We start from the raw sequence: 12092 nt of genomic DNA on the forward strand, positions 1-12092 counted from the left end.
GCTTTCTGGACTTGGATTTGGGCCAAAAAGGGGTTTAGAACTCGCTGGGGCGTGTTCTGTAATTTTCTGGTGCGTGGCCTCTGTCACGCGTCCGCGTGGGTCACGCGGTCGCGTCATTCGGAGCTTTTCCTTGCCACGCGGTCACGTCAGTCATGCGACCGCGTCATGTGCGTTCTGCTTAAGGCACGCGGTCGCATCAGTCATGCGGCCGCGTCGCTGCTGATTCGTGCTTGGCACGCGATCGCATCGTCCATGCGATCGCGTGGATACCAGTTTCCTTAAAGCTCCGTTTTGCTTTCTCCTTTCCTTTTAGTATGTTTCCTTTTTCATCCTTTAAGTCATTCTGCCTTTGAAAATCTGAAACTACTCAACACACTAATCACGGCATCGAATGGAAATAAAGGTAATTAAAATAATTAATTTTCAAAGCTTAAGAAACATGTTTTTCACAATATGACATAATAAGGAAGGGAAAGTAAAACCATGCAATTAATGTGAATAAGTAGGTGAGGGATTGTATAAATCACTCAAATTAAGCACAAAATATCTCATGAAATATGGGTTTATCATGTATCATTCTACACAACTTGAATACTCACAAACTTTTTTTCTATTGCTCGTTCTCCCCTTTCTAACATGGTATCAAAGCCATGGTATCCTCTTTGAGGAGGATAAGTTGATTTTCTTCTGAAGAAATCACCGTACTTTTCATATATTTTTTCCGTACCATTTTTTTATTTCTCTTTTGTCAATGCTTTGATGCTTTTCTTACCTCACCGATTAGCTCATCCACTACTTACTTATTCTCATGGAGAAATCATATGTTTTTCGTCACCTTTCGATAGTTTGCCATATATTCACACTTTATCATTTTTCAGCAGTTTTCCAACAGTTCGCCATCTTTTCAGCAGTTTTTCGACAGTTGGTCACTCTTGCGGCAAATTCATCTGCGTTCTCTTTCGGAAGTTTCGTCTGCATTTTCTTTCGGCAATTCTGTCTACATTTCCTTGTGACAGTACTATCTGCGCTTCCTTCCACAGTTCCGTCTGCGCCTCCCTCTGGCAGTTTTGTCTGTGCTTTCTTCAAACAATTCCGTCTGCACCCATTCTATCAGTTTATGTATTTTTTTATTTAGTTGTTTCAAATAAGTTTCAAACTCAAGTTGTCACTTGAGTTTGAGGGGGGGGTGTTAGAGTATAATTAGGATCAATTATATCAATTAGCATTATTTAACATATCTAAATATTTATTATATGATATTACGTCTTTATTATTTCGATTCTCTTACCACCTATAAATACCCTTCTATATTGTATCATTCTACACAACCTAAATACACACAAACCTTTTCTCTACTGCTCTCTCTTACCATTTCTAATAATAATAAATACAATTTAATTTAGTTAGAAGTTCATTGTTTTATAGTCTTATATATATATATATATATGACAGAATAAAATTGTAGAAATAATCTTTTTATCACTTTGGATATTTTAAAATTTTTTACTTTTTTCTCTTTATGTGTAATTTTATTTTGCGTTAACTTTGTTTATTTAATAATTAAATATACTCATGTTAATTCTATCATATAATAGTTTGTTTTTCTCCCATGTATTTTGATTTGTATAGTTACTATTGATCTTGCTGTTTTCGTTTTCTTGAATTTTTCTTTATTCTTTTATGACTTGATAATTTGAATAAAAAAGCAAAGAAAAAAATGATGGCCAAAGGCGGAGGCTAAAAGCATAAAGCAGCAACATCATTTTTTAGCATTATTATTATTAATATGAACTTTATTATTTCTTTTGTAACATTCTTTAATATGAGCTTCATTTCTTTTCTCTAATTATAAATTTCCTTATAATAATTTTTTGGTCTAATAGATGTTTTTCTATTTTTTGCCAAAAAGAATTTATATTAGGAGAAAAAAAGAAAATACAAATTAAATTTTAAAATTCAAATTTAAATAAGATGTGTAAAGGGTAAATATTGAATTCATTTGGTAGATTTAAACTCTTTCTATTATCGTCATTGAAAATTTCAAATACTAAAATTTTAGATATTTTTTATCTTATTGTTCTTAAATTATACATTATACTATGTATTTGAAGAGTTTCATCTTTTTTGAAATAAGTGTGACATTATATACTTTTTTGGATACAAAGGGATAACGAAGTTGAAATGAGTAACAAAATTGATTATATAATAAGATACAAAGTTTTAGAATTTCTAGCACAATTGACAAATTTTTAGTTTCAAAATAAATTTTTACCCTATTTTTTATCTTTTATTTGATTTTTTTTTATAAATTTTTCATGATTTTCTAAAAATAATTATGATCGTAATAATTCATCAGAAATTTATATTTTGTAGATAAAATTTATCAATCATAAAATACAGAAGACTTAACTAAAAAATTTAAAAAATGTTGATTAATCACAAAATAAAAAATTATGAATTGTGCTTTGATTATGTTGTAAAATACAAATTGGGGCTATTTAAAATTATTTTTTTATCATTAATGTTAACTTAAATTATAATAAGGTAAAAGGTAAAAATTATATATAATAATTTAATTTAATTATTTATACTATCAAAATTAGTTTTTATTATATTCCATTCATTTTTATTTATTAGTGATCTTTAATTGTCTATTTTAAATAAAAATTTGAATTGATTGAATTGATTTTTTTCAATTAGTAATATTATTGTGACATTTGCTTTGTTCAGTAATATTTTTTAATTTATTTAATCTGATTAATCATCTCTTTCTTATTTTATGCTAATTTAACTAATTAAAATTGATAAATTTCTGTTATTTTAATTCTTGTAACTTTTTATTCTGATAATGTATTTCAATTCATGTATTAATATAATTTTAATATTTATATGTCATTAATAATAATAATAATAATTTCATTTTAAAGTGACGTTTTTTCCTCTCTCTTTCTATATATATATATATATATATATATATATAATTTATTTGATTACTTAATTAGAATTAACTATATTAAAAGGTTAGATTAAGATTATGGTAGACTAATTATATTATTACTAATTAATTATATTAAAAAATTAAGCTTATGATAGATTTTTATTATTTTTTATTTTTATTTTTGATATTAATTCAGATATATTTAAATTTTTTTATTATTTTTTTATTCTCTTATTCTATGTATTTATTTCCATAAATTTTTTTAAATTAAATAAGGTACTGTATATCTTCCTTTTATTCCTCTTTTTATATACACATAAAATTTATTAAATTATTTTTCATCCGTCTAATGATTTTGTTTCTCTTCCATTTATATTTCTTTCCTTGAATATTTTATTGGTTCTTATTTTTCTAAAGTTTACTTTAATTTATGTATTTATTCTTATTACACCTAACATTTTTTATTTATGTGTAATATACATTTTTATATATGTTATAGAAATATGATTTGATTCCATTAGCTTGTCAAATTTTTTTTGAAAAATCTAAAGTTAAAGCATAAAAACATATTTATAAATATTTTACTTTTTTAACTAAAAAATGTAATATTTTTTGCCATATTTGTTAAAATTCTAAGTTAAATATAAATATTAATTTTTGAAATAGAATAAATGTATTTTAAATTTTTTTGCATCTAAAAATAATATTCTATCGATGTTAGAATTATTTAGATGGTTAAGTAATAGTGAATATAAAATTATTTAAGATGGATAGAACTAAGTACATCTTTTTATTGAAAATACGAATTTAAAAATATTATATTCAATTCTCAATAGTCAACCTCTCTTTGAACCATTGTAGGTTCAAAAGATTTTGAAAAAATGAAATAATTTTAGGTATATAATTTTTTGTAAAAATTTAATTAATTCAAGATATTTATTCTCGTTGATTAAAAAGATAAATTAAAATGATAATTTAATATTTCTATACTCTTAAAATATTATTTATTTATTTTTTCTAGCATTCTTTATCATCCAATGATCAAATTAATATAATTTAATTCAATAAAATTATTTATCATTATTTGATTGAATAAAAATTCTAATTTATCAGGAAATTTTAGAATTTCTCAACATCAAGATCATCCATGTTAAATCATTAAGAAATATAACTGAGAGCACAGAAGCGTCTCTTCATTCGAAAGCATGATTGAAATCAGAGAATTTGGCTCTTATGGTTCTTTGATTTTCGTCAACCAAAACCTTCTGTATCCCTAATAGGGCTGAATCACAACTCCACTATGGAAAAAGAGCTACGGATGTGAGTTTGATGTGTTGGAGACCAAAATTTTGAGGTCGTTATTTATATTTGAGTGTGACACTCATTAAACCCTAAAACTCACATAAAATACTGTTCGTTACCTAAGGACCTTGGGTTCTCAATAGGTCGGGTGGTTGTGATAAGGGAGACGGGCGAGACCCTGGCTGACTTGGAGTGAGGGTGAATGCGTGCTGATGACGCCGGAGGTGGTGTAAAGCGTGGGGGATGGCCACCTGCAAGGACACTCTGACGATCACGTCAGTGTCCGTATGATGCGATAGCCGAATTAGGTAAGAATATTACATATCTCGGGGGGAGTGCTGACATCTCCCCTTTTATACTGCGTGGGGCGGGCCCTGAGAATGACCTAGCCCACTGCCCAAGAAGCTTCTATGAGCTGTCGTAATCCACGAAGGAAGGGCAGTTCATTCTAGACCCCGAGTCAGAGCTTCGGGTCATGATCCGAAGGTGCCGGCCCGACCGGCGTCTTGGGCCGTATGGAGGGTACGGATGGCAGGTCGGGTGGACCCTGGGTCGGGAGTTCTAGGACCCGACCCATCAGACTCTCCTTCGTGGGGTGTGATGAGCGGATAATTTGTACGCTTTTGGCATTGTTTTTAGTATGATTTTAGTATATTTGGTTTAGTTTTTAGTATATTTTTATTAGTTTTTAGTTAAAATTCACTTTTCTGGACTTTACTATGAGTTTGTGTGTTTTTCTGTGATTTCAGGTATTTTCTGGCTGAAATTGAGGGACCTGAGCAAAAATCTGATTCAGAGACCGAAAAGGACTGCAGATGCTGTTGGATTCTGACCTCCCTGCACTCGAAGTAGATTTTCTAGAGCTACAGAAGCCCAATTGGCGCGCTCTCAACGGCGTTGGAAAGTAGACATCCTGGGCTTTCCAGCAATATATGATAGTCCATACTTTGCCCAAGATTTGATGGCCCAAACCGGCGTTCAAAGTCACCTTCAGAATTTCCAGCGTTAAACGCCGGAACTGGCACCAAAATGGGAGTTAAACGCCCAAACTGGCACAAAAGCTGGCGTTTAACTCCAAGAAGAGTCTCTACACGAAAATGCTTCATTGCTCAGCCCAAGCACACACCAAGTGGGCCCGGAAGTAGATTTTTATGTCATTTACTCATTTCTGTAAACCTTAGGCTACTAGTTCTCTATAAGTAGGACCTTTTACTATTGTATTTTCATCTTGGTTCTTCTGGTTCCCTCTCTGGGGCCGAAACCAATGATCACTCTTGTTCTTATGTATTTTCAACGGTGGAGTTTCTACACACCATAGATTAAGGTGTGGAGCTCTGCTATACCTCGAGTATTAATGCAATTACTATTGTTCTTCTATTCAATTCTGCTTGTTCTTTGTCCAAGATATCACTTGTTCTTCAACTTGATGAATGTGATGATCCGTGACACTCATCATCATTCTCACCTATGAACGTGTGACTGACAACCACCTCCGTTCTACCTTAGATTGGGTGGATATCTCTTGGATTCTTTAACCGGAATCTTCGTGGTATAGGCAAGAACTGATGGCGGCATTCAAGAGAATCCGGAAGGTCTAACCTTGTCTGTGGTATTCTGAGTAGGATTCAATGATTGAATGACTGTGACGTGCTTCAAACTCCTAGCAGGCGGGGCGTTAGTGACAGACGCAAAAGAATCACTGGATTCTATTCCGGCCTGACCGAGAACCGATAGATGGATAGCCGTGCTGTGACAGGGTGCGTTGAACATTTCCACTGAGAGGATGGGAGGTAGCCACTGACAACAGTGAAACCCTTGCATAAGCTTGCCATGGAAAGGAGTAAGAAGGATTGGATGAAGACAGTAGGAAAGCAGAGAGACGGAAGGGAAAGCATCTTCATACACTTATCTGAAGCTCTCACCAATGATATACATAAGTATCTCTATCTTTATCTTTATGTTTTATTCGTATATCACTATACCCATCTGAGTCTGCCTGACTAAGATTTACAAGGTGACCATAGCTTGCTTCATACCAACAATCTCCGTGGGATCGACCCTTACTCACGTAAGGTATTACTTGGACGACCCAGTGCACTTGCTGGTTAGTTGTGCGAAGTTGTAGTGATCACAATTTCGTGCACCAAGTTTTTGGCGCCGTTGCCGGGGATTGTTCGAGTATGGACAACTGACGGTTCATCTTGTTGCTTAGATTAGGTATTTTTCAGAGTTCTTAAGAATGAATTCTAGTGTTTCAAGGTGATGTTCTTATCATCACCAAAGCTGATTGATTATCATCAATTTAGCTCTTGAATGCAATGTCCTGCTGAAGCTTGGCTATTCATGTCTAATTCCTTTAGACTGAAGCTTTAGACTAACATTGCATGATTCCTGGAATTCTCATTAAGAATTTTGATACCTTTATTTCCTTTTTCACTTAATTTTCGAAAAATCCAAAAAAATTTACAAAATCATAAAAAACCAAAAATATTTTATGTTTCTTGTTTGAGTCTAGTGTCTAATTTTAAGTTTGGTGTCTTGCATGCATTGTTTATTTGATCTTGGTTCTATTTTCAAGTCAATAGTACAGGGAACTGAAGATTCAGAACATGCAGCAGAGGAATTACACAGAAAAAGCTGGGCGTTCAAAACGCCCAGTGAAGAAGGACAGACTGGCGTTTAAACGCCAGCCAGGGTGCCTGGTTGGGCGTTTAACGCCCAAAAAGGTAGTGCATTGGGTGTTAAACGCCAGAATGTGCACCATTCTGGGCGTTTAACGCCAGGATGGCACAAGGGGGAGGATTTTGTTTTCAAATCAATTTTTTTTCCAGTTTTCAAAGTTTTTCAAAATCAAATCTTTTTCAAATCATATCTTTTCAATCAAATGTTTTCAAAATCAATTTCTTTCCTTTTTCAAAGATACTTGCTATCAATTAATGATTTGATTCAACATTTCAAGTATGTTGTCTTTTCTGTTGAGAAAGATTTAATGTTTGAATCACATCTTTTCTTGTTAGGCAAGTTATTAATTTTTAAAATCAAATCTTTTTAAAATTGTTTTCAAATCATATCTTCTCAATCACATATTTTTTTTAAAACCAATCATATCTTCTTAACCTCATCTTTTTCAAAAAAAAAATTTTTCAAATCTTTTTGACTTCTAATTTCAAAATCTTTTTCAAAACTCACTTGATTCTTTTTCCACTTTGAGTTTTCGAAAATTATCAATCAATTTTTCAAAATGATTTTAAAAACTTCTTAATTAATTTTCGAAAATTCTCTTCCCCTCTTCCCACATCCTTCTATTTATGGAGTACCACTCCTTCTCAATGCACAATTCGAACTCTATATGATTAAGTTCGAATTCTTCTACCTCTTTCTTCTATTTTTCTATTCTTCTGACACCTCAAGGAATCTCTATACTGTGACATAGAGGATTCCATATTTTCTTGTTCTCTTCTCTTTCATATGAGCAGGAGCAGAGACAAAGGCATTCTTGTTGAAGCTGACCCTGAACCTGAAAGGACCTTGAAGCGAAAGCTAAGAGAAGCTAAGGCACAACTCTCTACAGAGGACCTAACAGAAATCTTCAAAGAAGAAGACATGGCAGCCGAAAACAACAATAATGCAAACAATGCAAGGAAGGTGCTGGGTGACTTTACTGCACCTACTCCCGACTTTTATGGGAGAAGCATCTCTATCCCTGCCATTAGAGCAAACAACTTTGAGCTTAAGCCTCAATTAGTTTCTCTAATGCAACAGAATTGCAAGTTCCATGGACTTCCATTGGAAGATCCTCATCAGTTTTTGGCTGAGTTCTTGCAAATCTGTGACACTGTCAAGACTAATGGGGTTGACCCTGAAGTCTACAGACTTATGCTATTCCCTTTTGCTGTAAGAGACAGAGCTAGGACATGGTTGGACTCACAACCTAAAGAAAGCCTGGACTCATGGGAAAAGCTAGTCAATGCCTTCTTGGCAAAGTTCTTTCCACCTCAAAAATTGAGTAAGCTTAGAGTGGAAGTCCAAACCTTCAGACAGAAGGATGGAGAATCCCTCTATGAAGCTTGGGAAAGATACAAACAATTGATCAGAAAATGTCCTTCTGACATGCTTTCTGAATGGAGCATCATAGGTATTTTCTATGATGGTCTCTCTGAACTATCCAAGATGTCTTTGGATAGCTCTGCTGGAGGATCTCTTCATCTGAAGGAGACGCCTACAGAAGCTCAAGAACTAATTGAAATGGTTGCAAATAACCAATTCATGTACACTTCTGAAAGGAATCCTGTGAACAATAGGACAAGTCAGAAGAAAGGAGTTCTTAAGATTGATACTCTGAATGCCATTCTGGCTCAGAATAAAATATTGACTCAACAAGTCAATTTGATCTCTCAAAGTCTGTCTGGAATGCAAAGTGCACCAAGCAGTACTAAGGATGCTTCATCTGAAGAAGAAGCTTATGATCCTGAGAACCCTTCAATGGAAGAGGTGAATTACCTAGGAGAACCCTATGGAAACACCTATAATTCTTCATGGAGAAATCACCCAAATTTCTCATGGAAGAATCAAGAGAAACCTCAACAAGGTTTCAACAACAATAATGGTGGAAGAAACAGGTTTAGCAATGGCAAGCCTTTTTCATCATCTTCTCAGCAACAGACAGAGAATTCTAAGCAGAATAACTCTGACTTAGCAACCATGGTCTCTGATCTAATCAAAACCACTCAAAGTTTCATGACTGAAACAAGATCCTCCATTAGGAGTTTGGAGGCACAAGTGGGACAGCTGAGCAAGAAAGTTACTAAACTCCCTCCAAGTACTCTTCCAAGCAACACAGAAGAAAATCCAAAAGGAGAGTGCAAGGCCATCAACATGGCCGAATTTGGAGAGGAGGAAGAAGCAGTGAACGCCACTGAGGAAGACCTCAGTGGGCGTGCACTGACCTCCACTGAGTTCCCAAATGAGGAACCATGGGAATCTGAGGTTCAAAATGAGACCATAGAGATTCCATTGGACTTACTTCTGCCTTTCATGAGCTCTGATGAGTATTCTTCCTCTGAAGAGGATGAGTATGTCACTGAAGAGCAAGTTGCTAAATACCTTGGAGCAATCATGAAGCTAAATGACAAGTTATTTGGAAATAAGACTTGGGAGGATAAACCCCTTTTGCTCACCAAAGAACTAGATGACTTGTCTAGGCAGAAATTACCTCAAAAGAGACAAGATCCTGGGAAGTCTTCAATACCTTGTACCATAGGCACCATGACCTTCAAGAAGGCTCTGTGTGACTTAGGGTCAAGTGTAAACCTCATGCCTCTATCTGTAATGGAGAAGCTAGGGATCTTTGAGGTGCAAGCTGCAAGAATCTCATTAGAGATGGCAGACAACTCAAGAAAACAAGCTCATGGACTTGTAGAGGATGTTTTAGTGAAGATTGAAGACCATTACATCCCTGCTGATTTCATAGTCCTAGAGACTGGGAAGTGCATGGATGAAACCATCATCCTTGGCAGACCCTTCCTAGCCACAGCAAAGGCTGTGATTGATGTTGATGGAGGTGAACTGATCATTCAAGTGAATGAAGAATCCTTTGTGTTTAAGGCTCAAGGATATCCTTCTGTCACCATGGAGAGGAAGCATGAAGAGCTTCTCTCAAATCAGAGTCAAACAGAGCCCCCACAGTCAAACTCTAAGTTTGGTGTTGGGAGGCCACAACCAAACTCTAAGTTTGGTGTTGAACCCCCACATTCAAACTCTAAGTTTGGTGTTGGGAGGTTCCAACATTGCTCTGAGCATTTGTGAGGCTCCATGAGAGCCCACTGTCAAGCTACTGACATTAAAGAAGCGCTTGTTGGGAGGCAACCCAATGTTATATTTTATCTATTTTCTTTTGTTATTTTATGTTTTCTGTAGGTTGATGATCATGAGAAGTCACAAAATCAATTGAAAAAGCAAAAACAGAATGAAAAACAGGAAGAAAAATAGCACACCCTGGAGGAAGAACCCACTGGCGTTTAAACGCCAGTAAGGCTAGCAGATGGGCGTTCAACGCCCAGTCTGGCACCATTCTGGGCGTTTAACGCCAGAAAGGGGCACCAGACTGGCGTTAAACGCCAGGAAAGGGCAAGAACCTGGCGTTAAACGCCAGAAATGGGCACCAGCCCGGCGTTTAACGCCAGAATTGGCTCAAAACACGTTTTTGCATGCCATTTGGTGCAGGGATGACTTTTCCTTGACACCTCATGATCTGTGGACCCCACAGGATCCCCACCAACCCCACCACTCTCTCTTCTTCTTCACCCATTCACCAATCACCTCAATACCTCTTCCCCAAAAACCCTTCACCTATCAAATCCCATCTTTCTCTTCACCACTCACATCCATCCTTCATAAAACCCCACCTACCCTACCCTTCAAATTCAAACCACTTTCCCTCCCAAACCCACCCATAATGGCCGAACCGCAAAGCCATCTCCCTCTCCTCCATTTCTTCTTCTTCTACTCTCTTCTTTCTTCTTTTGCTCGAGGACGAGCAAACCTTTTAAGTTTGGTGTGGTAAAAGCATTGCTTTTTGTTTTTCCATAACCATTTATGGCATCCAAGGCCGAAGAAACCTCTAGAAAGAGGAAAGGGAAGGCAAAAGCTTTCACCTCCGAGTCATGGGAGATGGAGAGATTCATCTCAAGGGTGCATCAAGACCACTTCTATGAAGTTGTGGCCTTGAAGAAGGTGATCCCTGAGGTCCCTTTCAAACTCAAAAAGGGTCAACTTTGATCAAAGGTTGGACCAAGTCCTCATAGACATTTGTGAAGAGGGCGCTCAATGGAAGAAAGATTCAAGAGGGAAGCCGGTTCAACTGGGAAGGCATGACCTCAAGCCCATCACTAAGAAAAGGATGGAGCAAGCATAAGGAAATTCCTCCTCATGAAATCCCTGAGATGCCTCAAGGGATGCACCTTCCTCCACAAAACTACTGGGAGCAAATCAACACCTCCCTAGGAGAATTGAGTTCCAACATGGGACAACTAAGGGTGGAGCACCAAGAACATTCCATCCTCCTCCATGAAATTAGAGAAGATCAAAGAATCATGAGAGAGGAGCAACAAAGACAAGGAAGAGACATTGAGGAGCTCAAGCACTCCATAAGACCTTCAAGAGGAAGAACAAGCCGCCATCACTGAGGTGGATCCGTTCTTTAATCTCCTTGTTCTTTATTTTCTTGTTTTATCGAATTTGTATGCTTATGTTTATCCATGTTTGTGTCTTATGATCAATAGTGTCTTAATGTCTATGCCTTAAAAGTTATGAATGTCCTATGAATCCATCACCTCTCTTAAATGAAAACTGTTTTTATTACAAAAGAACAAGAAGTACAGGATTTCGAATTCATCTTTAAAACTAGCTTAATTAGTTTGATGTGGTGACAATACTTTTTGTTTTCTGAATGTATGCTTGAACAGTGCATATGTCTTTTGAATTTGTTGTTCATGAATGTTAAAATTGTTGGCTCTTGAAAGAATGATGAAAAAGGAGAAATGTTACTAAGGATCTGAAAAATCATAAAAATGATTCTTGAAGCAAGAAAAAGCAGTGAATACAAAAAAAAAGAGAGAAAGAGAAAAACGAAAAAGAAAAAAAGAAAAAGAAAGAAATAAAGTTGTGATCCAAGGCAAAAAGAGTGTGCTTAAGAACCCTGGACACCTCTAGTTGGGGACTCTAGCAAAACTGAGTCACAATCTGAAAAGGTTCACCCAATTATGTGTCTGTGGCATGTATGTATCCGGTGGTAATACTGGAAGACAGAGTGCTTTGGGCCACGGCCAAGACTCATAAAGTAGCTGTGTTCAAG

At 35.8% G+C, this 12092-nt stretch overlaps 1 non-coding gene across 1 annotated transcript; it reads right to left on the bottom strand.

Annotated features, from left to right (window-relative positions):
• Window positions 1–8248: 8248 nt before the first annotated feature.
• Window positions 8249–8356, bottom strand: LOC130978720 (small nucleolar RNA R71). Its single transcript, XR_009086338.1, has one exon. It is a non-coding gene; the product is annotated as a small nucleolar RNA R71 (small nucleolar RNA).
• Between the last annotated feature and the right edge of the window lie 3736 nt (window positions 8357–12092).

Source organism: Arachis stenosperma, chromosome 4 (genome assembly GCF_014773155.1).
Source record: "Arachis stenosperma cultivar V10309 chromosome 4, arast.V10309.gnm1.PFL2, whole genome shotgun sequence".
NCBI lineage: Eukaryota > Viridiplantae > Streptophyta > Magnoliopsida > Fabales > Fabaceae > Arachis > Arachis stenosperma.